This window comes from Mus caroli, unplaced genomic scaffold (assembly GCF_978045245.1).
Source record: "Mus caroli unplaced genomic scaffold, Mus_caroli_1 scaffold_9, whole genome shotgun sequence".
Classification (NCBI taxonomy): Eukaryota; Metazoa; Chordata; class Mammalia; order Rodentia; family Muridae; genus Mus; species Mus caroli.
In genome coordinates, this window is record NW_028227264.1 from 126,521,642 (window position 1) to 126,537,070 (window position 15,429).

Sequence of the window (15,429 nt, forward strand, 5' to 3'; positions counted from 1 at the left end):
CTCTTCTCATGGAGATTAAGGAGTGGTCTCTTTGAGTGGATCCTGAAACAGACAGACACGGATGGGCAAATCTGAAATCCAAATGAAGTCTGCATTTTGGCTAGGAGTGTTGTAGCAATGTTAGTTTCTCTACTTTGATGAAAGGCTGTGGCTGGGTGAGATGTTAGCTTTGGGGAAACTGGCTTAAAAGCTTGCATAAAATCTGTATACTGCCTTTGCTACAAAATGTAAATTTTGTTCATTAAAACGAGAGGTTGGGAGAATGTTCTGGTAGGATGCTTGATTCTCAGCACCACATAAAAGCTAGTATGTGGATGCAGGCTTAGAGTCCCAGCAGAGACAGGAGGTGGGGGTAAGGATTAGAAATTTAAGGTCAGCCAGGGAGTGGTGTCCCATGCCTGTAACTCCCAGCAATTAGAAGGCTGAAACAGATCCATCTCTGAGTTCAAGATCAGTCCAGATTGGACTGCCAGTGGTACACTGAAAAAAACAAAAACAAAACAAAAAGTCAAAGAGCAAGGAGATTGTGACCTAATTCTTCTTTAATGTTTTTATTATATATGCATATATGTTATATATATATTATTATATATGTCTGATTGCATGTATGTGTGTGTACCACACGCATGCCTGGTACTGATGGAGACCAGAAGAGGGTGTCAGATCCTAGGCACTGAGTTACCAATGGTTGTGAATCATCATGTGGGTGCTCAGAACCAAACCCAGGTCTTCTGTAAGAGCAGCAAGTGCTCTTAACCCTAATCCTAACCCTAACCTCTCCAGCTCCAGCTACTTGTTGAGCCCCTATTAGTCACTGAGCATTGTTCTGAGAGCCTTGGATACAGCAGTGAACCAGCCAAATCCCTGCCTTTCTGGACTTTAGGCCTGATAGATAGGTCGCGACTTTAGCCACTTCTCTAACCCCACTCCACTCCACAGACTCCACGGCTGGGCTCCTGGAACTGAAAGTGGGAACAGGAATGGAGGCAGGAGGCTTGAGGCGGCTCCAGAGCTCATACTGGGTGCGTTTCTAGGTTGCCAGGGTTCTGTGCGTCAGAGAGGCTCATTTATGAAAAAAGCCAAACAACTAGAAACCAGGGTTCTTCCAGATAGGCTGAAGGCGCATGCTCAAAGGCATGAGGGCGCATGCTCAAAGGATGACAGAATTGCCGTCACGTGACTGGATTTAGAACCCAGGAGTGGGTTGGTAGCCCCTTTCTGGTGTTGGCTGTCAAAGAGGACTGGAGTAGAAAACAGGCAAACAAGCATTCGGGGTTCACCCAGCACCCCAGTATGGGCAGGCTTTAGTCTGACAATTATAACAATTCCAAGGTCAAGGTCGGGGTCAGACCCAAAGCCACAGGAAAGGGAGGACACCATAGTTCCCGTCCCCACCCCCATCCCCACAGCCCCTAAACACACACAGACTCTGCGTCCCAGCACGCAGGCAGGTTTTGGCTCAGAAGGGCTTGTTACTGTGCTCTCCACCCAGGCAACAAAAAAATCAAAGCAGTATCCTGAGAGGGGCCCCAAGCGCAGGGTTTGCAGGGCCTCAGCCTCGGGAGGGAAAATTGCTCAACCGTGAGGAATGTGGAGTTAAAGCTGAAGCCAGAGGAAGCTCGGGAGGTGACAACTGGGCCTGGGAGGGGCTGCAGGGGGACCGACTGCAGACCTCAGCTAATGGCAGCTCCTGGATGAGAACACAAACAGCAGAAGATGTGCGCACAGCTTGGTGCTGTCACCGAACCGGGACTTGGCTCCTGCCTCAGGCTCCGGGACCCAGGCAGGAACCTCCCACTGAGAACCTGCAGGCAGCAGATTGCTGTGGCTTCCAGCTAACCATCTATCTCAAGCACCCAGAATGCGGAGACTGTTTTTTAATATAGTAGGTGCACAATAAATCGGTTTGAGCGATCGAATGGCTCTCAACCTCCGTTTCTTCCTGTTTGATCTCTGGGCTCCTAGCAACTCTGAAATTATGGGATGCTGCGATTAAATTCATGTTGTAAGGCTGTGGTTTTGCTTTAGTTTTTCAGGGACATTTTTAGTGCTACCCTTTATGATGTGCCAGGAGTGAATTTGACACCAGATGGCTTTTTTTTTTTTTTTTTTTTTTTTTTTAATAAGAAAGAAGACAAAGGGAGGGAGAAGAATATTTTCCAACTGGCAATGCTGACAGCATTTTGGAAGAAAATCCAGAGAGGCAAGGAGGAGCTGTTTTAGCTTGGTTCTTCCTTCCTGCACACTGCTTCCCTAGTCTTCACCAGAAAGAGGGTGGATCCTGCCGGAGCTTTTTATGGTTGAGGCCCAGGGAACTTCATAGTCCCAAGGAAATCCACCCCAGCCGTGTCTTCGGTCAGAGAGCTGGCCTCCGAGCTCAGGGTCATAGATTCCAGCTACAGGCAGGATTCTGGCTAACGGCTGACTCTGGTGTTCGTTGCAACAACAGGCGCTTGGCAAACCAAAGGCTTGATATGTCTGGGAAGCACTCAAGGAAGAAGAAAAAAAAAAAAAAAACAGCCAAAGTGGCAGAAACTCTTCTGGAATTCCTCCTTCTCATGGTGGGGAGCAGGGGTTGGTCTTTGCTCAAAATGGCTCCTAGCTCGGCTATTACTGTGTTGTAGCACAGAGGCGGGGAATTCCTAGAATTAAGTAATCTGGCAGTGCACAGGGTGGGTTGACTGAAGATCCAGAGTCAATCTGGCCCTGTGCATGGAGGATGTAGAGTCAGTCGGCCCTGGTTCCATTAGGCCTTGGCTCCGCTGATTACTGTTTGTTCGAATAGTACAATAGATTTCTACCACTATGTGCCTGTCCTAGTTAGGGTTTTTATTGCTGTGATGAAACACCATGACCAAAAGCAGTTGAGAAGGAGAGAGCCTATTTTACTCACAATGACACGTTACTTCATCAGGGCAGGAACCTGGAAGCAAGAACCAATCAAGAGGCCATGGAGGGGTGCCACTCACTGACTCGTTTACAGTTTCAGGTGGTTAGTCCGTGACTACAATGGCAGGGAACAGACAGACAGGTAGGGATGCGGCTGGACCGTGCAAGCTAAGAGTTTACATCTTGGCAGCAGGCAGAGAGAGGGCATGAGTGGGCCTGGTATGAGCTTTTGAAACCTCGAAACCTACTAGAGTGAAGCAAGCACCGCCCCCAACAAGGCCACACCTCCTAATCTTTCGTAAACATACAGTTCACCAATTGGAAACCGACCATTCAAATATATGAACCAATGGGATCCGTCCTTCTTCAAACCACCGCAATCCCTTAGCTGCCTCAACTGTAAACTGGAACAATTGAAAATTGTGCCTCAGAAAACTGTTCTGTGAATTGAATAGAAAAATGTAAGTGTTGATGGGCCCGGCACGAGAGTCACAATGTCTTCCTGTTCAGCTTCAGGAGCACCCAAAATCTGGACCTTGTGTTGGGAAGAGCCTCAAACTGTCTGATTTTGATGAAGCCCACTCTGATTGAGGAAGAGAATCCCGCCTAGTAGACTGGTCCCTCCACATCCCTAGCAGACTCGAAGAAAGACACCCAGGATGAGCAGAAATCACACGACAGACTTTCCATTCCACCAATGGGATCTGGCAGAGGAAAGGAGTTGGGGATGAAGAGGGAAGGAGCGCTAGAGGCTGGCTGGCAGGTTGTACCAATGCAGTAGACAGTAGCTATCCGCCATGAGCAGCGTGTAATAGCCACCCTTGGTCTACAGCTCTGCGCAGGGTTTGCACACCCTCAGACATAGGTAGCTGAGGACAATCTTGACCTGTTCATTCTTTTGCCCCCACATCTTAAGTATTGGGATTACTGGTGGACACCACCAAACATGGGTGACAAGCTGTCTTCTGTTCCTGCCATGGAATCTTCACTAGAAAGCTCATTTTTAGTGTGTGTGTGTGTGTGTGTGTGTGTGTGAGAGAGAGAGAGAGAGAGAGAGAGAGAGAGAGAGAGAGAGAGAGAGAGAGAGAATTTGCACGTGCATTTGTATGTTGGCATCTGTAAGTCAGAGGATGACTTCTAGGGGTCTTGGGGGGATTGTCACAGCAGTTAGGGTTTTACTGCTGTGAACAGACACCATGAACAAGGCAACTCTTATAAGGACAACATTTAATTGGGACTGGATTACAGGTTCAGAGGTTCAGTCCATTGTCATCAAGGTGGGAGCATGGCAGCATCCAGGCAGGCATGGTGCAGGCAGAGCTGAGAGTTCTACATCTTCATCTGAAGGCTGCTAGCGGAAGACTGTCTCCCAGGCAGCTAGGATGAGGGTCTTAAAGCCCACACCCACAGTGACACACCTACTCCAATGAGGCTACACCTCCTAACAGTGCCACTCCCTGGGCTGAGTTTATACGCACCATCACAGGGATGGAACTCAGGTGGTCTGGCTTGGGCCAGTACATCAGCCCTAGAAAGCTTCTTGAAGCAGCTTCTGCCTTTAAGTCACAGCGTCTGCACTATACAAATCCCAGCAGGAGAAGCTGGAGAAGAACACTTTCTCAAGTGCTGTGCGGCTAGATGGATGGAAAGTGGGGGAGGGAGGGTGGGAGGCAGCTGGTGCTTAGAGCCCAGAGACAGGTCACCTACTAACCCCAAGTACCTCCCTTCAACACTGCTGCTCCTCCTTCATACTCCATACAAACTTTTCAGCCCCTAGAAAGTTATGGACACCTACGTGCCCAGCTTGATCTATCACAGGGAGGCAAATGGGAGCCAGACTCTTCAGGTGCCTTCACACTTGGCTTGCAGGGATGGCAGACCCGCTCGGTTGGGAGAATGCTTGCCTACTATCAAAGCCCTGGGTTGTATGCCCAGCACTGAATAGAACCGGAAGTAGTGGCTCGTGCCTGTAACTCCAGCACTCAGGAGGCCAGAGGCAGAAAGAGCTGAGGAATCCTCAACTATATACCATGTTTGGGGCTAGCCTAGGCTACCCAGGACTCTGTCTCAAAAACAAGCTGACAAATTAATTACATCATAATATGTAGGAAATTGTATCAGGAGGATCATGTGTTCAAGGCCAGTCTGAGCTACATAGTAAAACCCTGTCTGAAAATAAAATAGAATAAGGACGGAAGGGGAGGGGCTGGAGAGATGGCTCAGCCATTGAGAGCACTGAGTCCAGAGGTCCTGAGTTCAATTCCCAGCGACCACATGGTGACTCACAACTATCTGTAATGGGATCTGATACCCTCTTTTGGTGTGTCTGAAGACAGCAACAGTGTACTCACATACATGAAATAAATAAATAAATCTATAAAGAAAAAGAAAGGAAGAAAGAAAGAAAGAGAGAAAGAAAAGAAAAAGAAAGGAAGGGAAGAAAGGAGAAGGAATAAATGAATAATAAATAAATAAGCTGACATCTAGAGTTGCCTGCTGTTATCCTACCCTGTTCCATCATGTCCATGCTCCTGCTGCACACAGACTGAATGCTCCTCATTATTCCGAATCACCCTGTCCTAGCCCGTTTCAGAGTGTCTGCACAGCAGCGTTTGCTTACTGAGGGATGCCTCTTTGTCCCTGGGTTAGTCCCTTTCTCGCTGGCATTCTCAGACCATTCTCTTCCAGGTGGGGTAAGGCTCAAACATGGGGACTTCCTGAAGATCTGTTTAAAGAGTAGTTGGGGAGTCAGGAAGTCCAGCCACATCCAGCACAGTCAGGGGACTTCCTGTGTCCCTGTCCCCAGTCAGTATTCATACAGGAGAGAGAGAGAGATCTGTCAGAGACATGAAACCAGAGAAAAAGAAGTACAACCAGAAACTGAAAGCTAGCATCCTGGACCAGATCAGAAGTCCCTAATACACACGCAAGCCCGGTGCTCACATTCCAGCGCTAGAACTCTGGGCAAGAGTGTGTGTGTGTGTATACATATATGAGTGTATGAGTGTGTATATATGTGTGTTGCGTGTATTGTGCATGTGTGTATATATATGCATGTATGTATGCTGTGTGCATGTATTTGCATGTGTGTGCATGTGAGTGCATGCATGTATGCTGCATGTATGTATATGTATTATGTGTTGCATATGTGTATGGGTGCGTGGGTGTTCATGGCCAGTGCATGTACGTGTGCTACATGTGTGTATGTGTGCATGTGTGTGTATGTGTGTTGCATGCACGTGTGCATGTCAGTGCATGTATGCGTGCTTGTATTTCAGGGTGAAATGTAGGGCCATGAGCACACTGAGTAGAGTTCTGCCACTGATCCCTGAGCAGGTAGACAGCTTATAACATACAAGCAGAGGAGGACACTAACAGGTCTTCTGAGAAAAGTGACTGAGCCAGAGAACAGTGGCACGTGTGTGACACTGCTAACAGGGGCTTCCCAGAGAGAGTCCCCAGCACACTCGGGGCTGCTATGCCATGAACCTGCATGAGCAGCTTCCCCCACCCCTACCCCCAGCTCCTGGTCTCCTCGCAGAGATTAATGGGCAGCAGAAAGATACCAGACTGCTAAGGAAAGTCTTCCATGAGATGGAAGTTGGAGAAATAGAAAACATGAAATCCAAGGACAATGACTAAAGGAAAAATCTTCAAAGTCATAGCCTCACACAGAGAAAGAGGAGGACGTGGGAAGGAGTCATAGCCTCACACAGAGAAAGAGGAGGGAGTGGGAAGGAGGGAGGAAGAGAGAGAGGGGGAGAATATGAATATGCAGGATTCCAAAGAACATGAAACCTTTTTTTAAAAAGAAAGAAAAATATAGCCAGAAGAATATGAAAACACTCAATAAAATGTAAAAGAAAAACGGTTATAACACTATGCCGAGTCAATGGATCAGGATACCACAAGAAACTGTGTCCCAGGAAACCGAACAAAAGACACAGTTAACAATATAGAAACAGAAAATTAGAGCGTCCATCTAAAGAATCCAAATAATATAAATGACAAAAAGAATGGACAGAACATATGGTGGTACACTCATATCCTCCAGGCCAAAAAAGGGAGGCAGAGGAACATGGTGGTGGCCACCATGTTTGACTAGAGAGCTCCTGAGACCCTGTTTCTCCTCCCCTCCTCCTCCTCCTCTTCCTTCTTCTTCTTCTTTTTTGAGACAGTGTCTCTCTACATGTCCTGGAACTCAGGGAGATCAGTCTGCCTTTGCAGACTGACCCAGTGCTGGGATTAAAATTGTGTGCCACCTGAGACCCTGTTTTGAAGAACAAAAACGGAGGGCTAATAAGTCAGCTCTGAGGGAAAGAGTATGTGCTGCCTGCGAGCCCAGAGACAGTAAACAAATAAACGAGCACTAAAAGTTAGGAATGAACAGAGAAAAACAGTACCAGAAGACATTTAAATAAATAACAAGTCCATTGTAGAACAGAGGGTCTGTCGTGAGGATGGGTCACATTGGGGTTGGGGGCTCATTGAAGCCCAAACTGCAGAGGCCAATCCTAGAGTTTCTGTTTAGTAGGTATGGGCTTTGGGCCAGAATTTTGTTTTAATAAGCTGCATTAAGGGAGGAGTTTGGGGAGGGAGCAGGACAGTATGTATGTGGTGTGTGTGTGTGTGTGTGTGTGTGTGTGTGTGTGTGTAGGTGTATGTGTGTGTCTATAGGGGGGGTCAGGACAACACATGTATGTGTGCATAAGTCAAGACTACACAGACATGGGGGGGTCAGGACAACACATGAGTATATGTGTGTGTGTGTATAGGTCAGGATAATGTGTGTGTGTGTGTGTGTGTGTGTGTGTGTGTGTGTAAGAGAGAGAGAGAGAATATCTCCTTCCACCTTGCTGGTCCTGGGAATGAACTCAGTTATCAGACTTGGCAGTAAGAGCCTCTACCAGCTGAGCATCTCTCTCAGTGGCCCTACAATTTGCATTTCTAGCACATTTCCACAGCCTTCCGGTTGCCATAAGGACACAGAGAGAGCCTGATTTTAGACGGAAAAGAGCTCCCAAATGTCAAGTCAGTGAATGAAAAAATAGACTGTGCCAGCCAGGCATCAGTGACACAAGCCTTTAGTCCCAACACTCAGGAGACAGAGGCAGGCAGATCTCTGTGCAGTCAAGTACAGCCTGGTCTACAGATCAAGTTCCAGGACAGCCAGGGCTACATACAGAAACCCTGTCTTGCAAAAAACAAAACAAAACCAAAAAAAGGAAAAAACTGGACTGTGTCTATGGCATTTCAAGATGTTATAGATAAAAGAAAAAAAATTCACCCAGAAGGCAGAGGTGAATCTCTGTGAGTTTGAGACCAGCCTGGTCTATATAGCAAGTTCTAGGACAGCCAAGACTACATAGTAAAACCCTGTCTCAAAGGGGGAAAAAATACCTTAAAAGGGTACTAAAAGGAGGTGAATCAATTAATTCAATGTCTCAAAAATAAGGAAATAGGAAAAACTTCTCAGCCGCTCTCGAAGCTGAGAAATAAAGGAACAATGTCTCCAAAATTCTGAAAGAAAGTAATTTTCAACTTAAAATTCCTTACCCAGCCAAAACTATCAATCAAGTGCAACAGCGAAGTTTTAAATATGCAAAAATAATATTTAAATATTTAAACTATGTAAAAGTCTTACATTTAAAAAAAAATATTCCCTCTTAGGCAGTCTTTCTCTTAGTTAAGTCTTGGGCAGAGCTACTAGAGGATTTGCTCCATTAAAACAAGAGACTAAAGCAAGCAAGAAAAGGAAAGCCGGGGTCCAGGGAAGAGAAGAGCTTCGGCCATAGCTGTGTCCAGAGGGCGTTGGCTGAGTATGTGTGAGGCCTTTCATTCCAAGAGAACTCAGAATTACGCACTCCACAAAATGAGACATCTACAAAGGCAGGTTGCTCCACAGACCTACTAAACACATCAGAACAAAACTGCCAGGGTGGAGTATCCCAGGACACATGTCTGTGAGGAGAGGGAAAGATGGTAAAATTCTGACAGCCTTGGCCATATACAAAACTGTACTGAGGGCATTTTGCAGAGCTGTTGAAGGGTGTGGGAAGACAGAGCCAGAAAGTAAAAGAAACCATGGAGCAAGTACAAAATGAGACATCTGCCCAAAAAAAAAAAAAAAAAAAAAAAAAAAATTAATTAATTAAAAAAAAAAAGCAGCTGTAATTAAAAAAAAAAAAAAGGAGATGTAAACGGGGCAGACAACAAAATGTCATGGCAGAAAGGGGATGTAAACAGAGCCCTTGCCTCAGAACCAACAGTATTTACAGAGTTCATGATGTCATCGTGATGATGTCATAAAGGGGACGGCCACAGCGAAAGGAGCCAGCAGAAACCCTCTACCAAAACAAGAAGGGAACAAATTACAGAGATAGATGACTCCTGAATGCCAGTATATATATATATTATTCAGGAACAGAGAAGGAAACAGCAGAAACAGCTAAGAGATGAGAGAGAGGGTGGTCCCCAGGGACTAGGCTCAGGGTGAGGAGAGAAGCCAGGAGGATTTCTGATCCTGTCAGAAGCCTTTTGGCACTATTTGATGTTTAAGCTGTGCGCGTGCTATTTTGATAAGATAAATATTAATTTTTGTAAAGCAGCTAGAGCGTTGACATCACTCCCTGCCATATGCCTGCAGAACTCAGTGGACTGGCGAGGGTAATGGGTTACACACACACACACACACACACACACACACACACACACGCCGCTATCCTCCAGGGTGAGCACTATTCAACTTACCCCTCCGTCTCCAATGCAGTTTCGCCATTCCCTCCTGTTCAGCTGCGGCCATCGGCTGAATTTACTCAAGTTCCCATGCCTCTGGGCTTCGAGCTCTGAGTCTACCTTCCCCTACTCTACTCTCAGTCCAGCTGCTGGACTCTGCTTTCTCTTTCACGCCTCAGGGAATATTTCTTCCTGACCTTCGCCTTTTCTCTCCCCTCCTACACCTGTAGTCCTTAGCACACCGGGTTGTAATTGCCCTCAATTTCCATCTGCCACTGAACGCTGTATGTAAAGGCAAGATCTCTTGGAGGCCTGGTGCACGGTGGAGTCCCGGATGGATGCACGTGTCATTTTTACTAATAAACGTTCGAGTGAGTGAATGAATGATTCTCGAAGAAATGACTTCCTTCTCATCGTGGATATCGAGAGTGCTGGTCTCCACACAGCATTCCACTGTCTTCCCTTCTCCCTCCCTCTCTCCCTTCCATCCTTCCTTCCTTCCTTCCTTCCTTCCCGAGAACATTGCACTCCTGAGGCAAGTTGACAGTAAGCTGTGTTGAAGTCCCAAGTCTAGCCATCCAACCCTGCACGGAAGCCAGGGCCCCTTCCTGTGACCTAGGTCAACTCCAGGACAGGTTTGTTGTTGTTGTTGTTGTTGTTGTTGTTGTTAATGTTTACACTAAATCAAAGTTAGTTGCTTGGGAGTCTCTGTCTACCCATTTTGGAAGGAAACCGATTGAGCCTCTCAGTTTCCTGGTCCCCTGTCCCAAAAGACAGTTTTCAGAGGCCTCCAACCAGGCTTAACAGAGAGTACCGATTTAGAATTGCTTGACAAGGATAATCTTGGCCTTCACTAAGTATCTGGCTTTAACCAGTCTTCTCACTTCCCTGCACATTTTGCAGGCCAAGGGATTCCAGTCTTTCCAGTAGGCGTGCCCTCCTGACTCCCACCCAGGTCTAGGAATGGGAAAGGTACGCGGACCACCGCAGGGGTACAGAAGTTTAGCTAACAGCAAACACGCAGCAGGCTCAAGGAGAGTAAAAACCCAATTTGCCAGGGTAGGCCGGCCAGAGGTCAAATCAAAGCTGGCCTTTGGGAGGTCGGGGGAGGAGGGGCCAAAATCTGCATCACCATAGAGTGTCAAGGCTGCCTGCTAGGTCAGGGGCTTCCTGCCTTCCCACCCCTACGGCACCACGTGACCTCAAAGAGCCGCCTAGGCTTTGGAATGCAGCGACAGCCAGGGAGCAGCCTGGAGGGAGGGTGAGGCGTGCCTGCTTGGGAGGGGGGTGGGGCACAGAAGGGGCCCCAGCTATCCTTTCCCTACTCCGCAAGCCAAGAGCAGCTAGGCAGAGGGAGGTTTGGTTTGGTCCAGGGAACCTGTAAATACTACTGGACTCCAGGAAACTTGATCTGCTCCTGTGGCTTCCTTATTTAGGACCAGGCTAGGTCCCCAATTGCTGGGGCCTAGCTCAATGTGATCTCCCAGAACCTGGGAGGGAAGGAGCCGCCGTTGGTTCTGGTGGGTGCAGATCAGCGGAGGGGACTTGGGTTTACCACTCCCCCACCCCCAGCCCCACCCCACAGTAGTCCAGCTTTTAGCTCACACTACTCCCTCTGTCCCCATACTGAACATAGTGTGTTAGGGTGGTATGTCTGCCCTGCCCTGCACCTTTTCTGGATGCTTGGGCAAAGTTGCCAGTTGGCTTGAATCTAGATGGAAATTCTGGAGCCTAGGTGGCTAGCAGGGTGTTGACATACTCAGCTATGGGGTTCTGGGGTCTTCTTGTCCTGGGTGGAAAAATAGCCGCCCTGATTCAGTGCCCAGAGCAAGGAGGCAGTGGTGCCAGTCTGAGAGGGAGCGTAGAAAACAAGACAGCCCCTGGGCACAGGCTGCTGTGGGTCCTCACGTATGTCACACAGGGACCTGGGAGAATTAGAGGAAGAGCTGCCATCTGAACCTTAATCTAAGGCGAGGCAGTACCACAAAGAGAGGGACATCAGGCAGACAGGAACCCCCGTACTCAAGTGTGGAGGCACAGGTCCTCAGGGTTCTTCCTCGCCGTTGCAAACTGCAACGTGGGGTGGGGTGGGGTGAAGCCAGATGTGGGGACCTTGAGCTTCCTCTCCGAAGCCTTGGGCGAGCTGCTGCATCATTCTACTCCACATCGACGGTCTCAGATTTGCATGTAGGAGCAAGGATGGACTTGGGACTTGGATGAGGCACCTGCTGACAGAACAGCTCTGTGACTGGAAAGGGAAGGGAGGAGCCACTATTGTTCAGGACTCACTATAAGTGTGAGTGGGGAGGACTCGGGAAGGATGGTGACTTCAGGTCTCTGGTGTGAGGGGCCTGGGTTGATGAGTGACTTTACTAGAGGTGATTCAGGCCTCATACTTCACCTGTTTTCTTACTGAATCTTTACAACCAGCCCCAGGAAGGGAGCGGGGCTGTTATCTTTACTGGAATATGAAGATTGAGTCAGGAGGCAAGTAAGGGCGGGGGACTGGGTGACAGCCCCCAGCAGCTTGCAGACTTCATCATCCAAAATCTGAAGCCCCCTCCCCGCCTCCCATGGGCAGTTTCCCAGTCGGGGCACTACAGAGAAGCCAAGCTCCCTACTCCAGCTCATCCATTCACCCCAGCGTCTGATGCTCCCAACCTCAGTCCCTGTCACTGGTTTCCCTCCCTCCCTGCCTCATGACAGGACACACAGTGCTGTGTAGCCCTGGTGCTGAGAACTCACCAATGGTACAAAACGGAATGAGGACTTGGGAACAACCAGATGACAACTGAAAACTCCAGACTAGACTGTTTTTGTTGTTAAAATACTAACAACAGCCAGTCCTGGTGACACACTTTTAACCCCGGAACTAGGAGGCAGAGGCGGGTAGATCTCTGTAGTTGAACCAATTTAAACTTATCCCTGTCTAGCTTACAAATGAATAAAACTCAGACTATGGTTATTTTATTTGGCTTTGACAGTTACTGGGGGTCACCCCTAATTTATTTTTCTAACTGCTGGCCTGGCTACCTCCTCAGCGGCGTACCCCTAGATACTCCCTGTTTCTCCTGGCCATGTGCTCATGGCCCATCTCCTCTGGAGATAGCTTCCTTCTCTCTCCCACTCCTCCTCCTTCTCCTCTTCCTGTTCTCCCACCCTCTCCCCCCCTCTCTGCTTCCCCCAACCATGTAACTCAAAACCTGTCCACCAAGCTGGGCGTGGTGGTGCACACCTTTAATCCCAGCACTCGGGAGGCAGAGACAGGCGGATTTCTGAGTTCGAGGCCAGCCTGGTCTACAAAGCGAGTGCCAGGACAGCCAGGGCTATACAGAGAAACCCTGTCTCCAAAAACCAAAAAAACAAAACAAAACAAAAAAAAAACCTGTCCACCTCTAATCTCTCCAGTAATTGGCTGTACCATTTTTATTCAACCAATAGTTTTAAATTAAAGACACAGTTTGTACAACAAAAGCTGGTAAATGCAAGAATTCACTGATAGGCAAGAAGACCTTCGGATACAGAATTCAGCATTACAACACACAGCCACAGAACAAACCTCAACAGATCTCTGTGAGGTTGAGGTCAGTCAGGGCTACAGTAAGACTCTGTCTCAAAAACCAAACAATACATAAATAAAATAATAACAAAGACAGGACTAGAATGTGGGCCAGCTGGGAGACTGTTTCCCTCACATGCCCAAAGCCCTGGGTTTGTGTAATCCCCAGCCCCACATCAACCAGATGTGTTGGTACCACATCTGGAATCCCAGAATTCCGGGGATGGAAGCAGAAGAGTCAGGGTCGTCCTTGGCTGGGGAGATGGCTCAGCAGCTAAGTGTGAGGACCTGGGTTCTCATCTCACAGTTCCTGTAAAAGTTGGATCAAGTATTGTGCTGGAGGGAGAAGAGGAAGAGAGACAGGCTGACCCCCTGCAGCGACTGCACAGCCTGGCCAGGGCCAATACAAGACCCTGTCTCAGACAATAAGGTGATTAAGAAAGACATCTGATATTGACCGTCCGGCTTCCCCAAGCACACCCACTCACTCAAAAGGAACACACACACACACACACACACACACACACACGAACTCAAGGCATTCAAGTCATCTTGGGCTATCCTTGTGATTTGGAGGACAACCTGGAATACATGAGATCCTATCTGAAATCTTTTTTTTTTTTCTTTTTTTTTTAAATATAACATTTCTGGGCTGCAAAGATGGCTTCCAGAGGTCCTGAATTCAATTCCCAGCAACTACACGGCAGCTCACGATCCAATACTCTCTTATGGTGTTCAGGCATACATGCAGACAAAGCACTTGTATACAAACAAACATTTCCATGACTTCAGAGAGACCATGACAGGTCTCTGTTGGTCTGCCTTGTGCTTGCTCTATATGGGACGTGGTAAGCACATTGGTCCAGAGGAAGCTCTTCCAACCCTGCCCATTTCTGTTTCCCTTGGCTCAGGGTTGGCCCAGGGACCTCCATATGACCTCAATTTCCACAGAAGACAAGGCAGCCACTCTGTGTGAGTGCCCCCATCCCTCTGCTCCAGTATTGGGGGAAGCGCTGCTGTTTCCAAGATGCCTCTCAACCTGCCAGTTAGAGAGTCAGGGACAGAGAATGGAGCAGGCAAAGTAACCTGGGGAGAGTCAACAGGCTAAAGGGATGGGCTCTAGTTGTCACTTAAAAAACAAATACACATTTGTGTATGTGTGTGTGTGTGTGCGTGCTTAGCCTAAATCCCTGGAGCTGGAGTTAGGGGTGGTTATGAACCAACCATCCATGCATGTGTGCTGGGAATCAAACCCCGGGCCTCTGCAAGAACAAACGCTCCTAACTTCTGAGCCATCTGTCCAGCCCCAACTTGTCATTCTTGGACCAAGTTAAAGCTATACCCTGGGCATCTGGCCCAGAATTTGCAGGCAGGAGATTATTTATAAGTCTGTTAAATAAAAGTCAGAATGGCCTTGCCTCCCACCTCTCTTTTACCACCCTTCCTTAGAAAAGAGCCCCATTACTGAAACCTTACAGGGCTTTCTAGAGTGGAGATATATAGAAGAAGGATTCCCAAACTCTCTGTCTGGGCTTGGGGGATCGAGTGAGGCTGCCTAGACTCCACAGGAAGAAGAGTCCTGACTGGCCTCACAGAGGCCTTCCCTCCTCCTCTCTCCACACTCCATCTCATTCTTGTTTGTTCACACCCTGTCTTTTCTCCCTTTGGGTTCCTCTGAGTGTGTGCACACAAACTTTCCTTGGCTTCAAGCAAGCAGTGCCTGAGGACCCCCTGCTCTGTGTAGTTCAGAGATGTCCAGAGCTCTCTGCACATAGGAGAGATGGGTGATGACATCATTTAGAGAGCGCCTTGAAAAAGGAAGTAGGCCGGGTGTGGTGGCAAGCGCCTTTAATCCCAGCACTTGAGAGGCAGAGGCAAGCAGATTTCTGAGTTTGAGGCCAGCCTGGTCTACAAAGTGAGTTCCAGGACAGCCAGAGCTATACGGAGAAACCCTGTCTCAGAAAAAAACAAAAAAGAAAAAAAGAAAGAAAGAAAGAAAGAGAAAGTAGAAGCCATGGATGAAGGCATATCTGTCATCCCAGGACTCAGGGGGCTGAGGCAGGAGGATCGATGTAGGTTCAGGGTACCATGAGCTGTGTGGCAACACCCAACTTTAAAACACAAAAGCCAGAGAAGCAGGCGAGAGCACAGGCAAGGGAACGTATCTGACCGTGTGCACACCCAGGGGTGAGATGCAAGACGCATTTAACTCTGTTGTCTCTGGCTACAAGTCACTGCATCCTGCA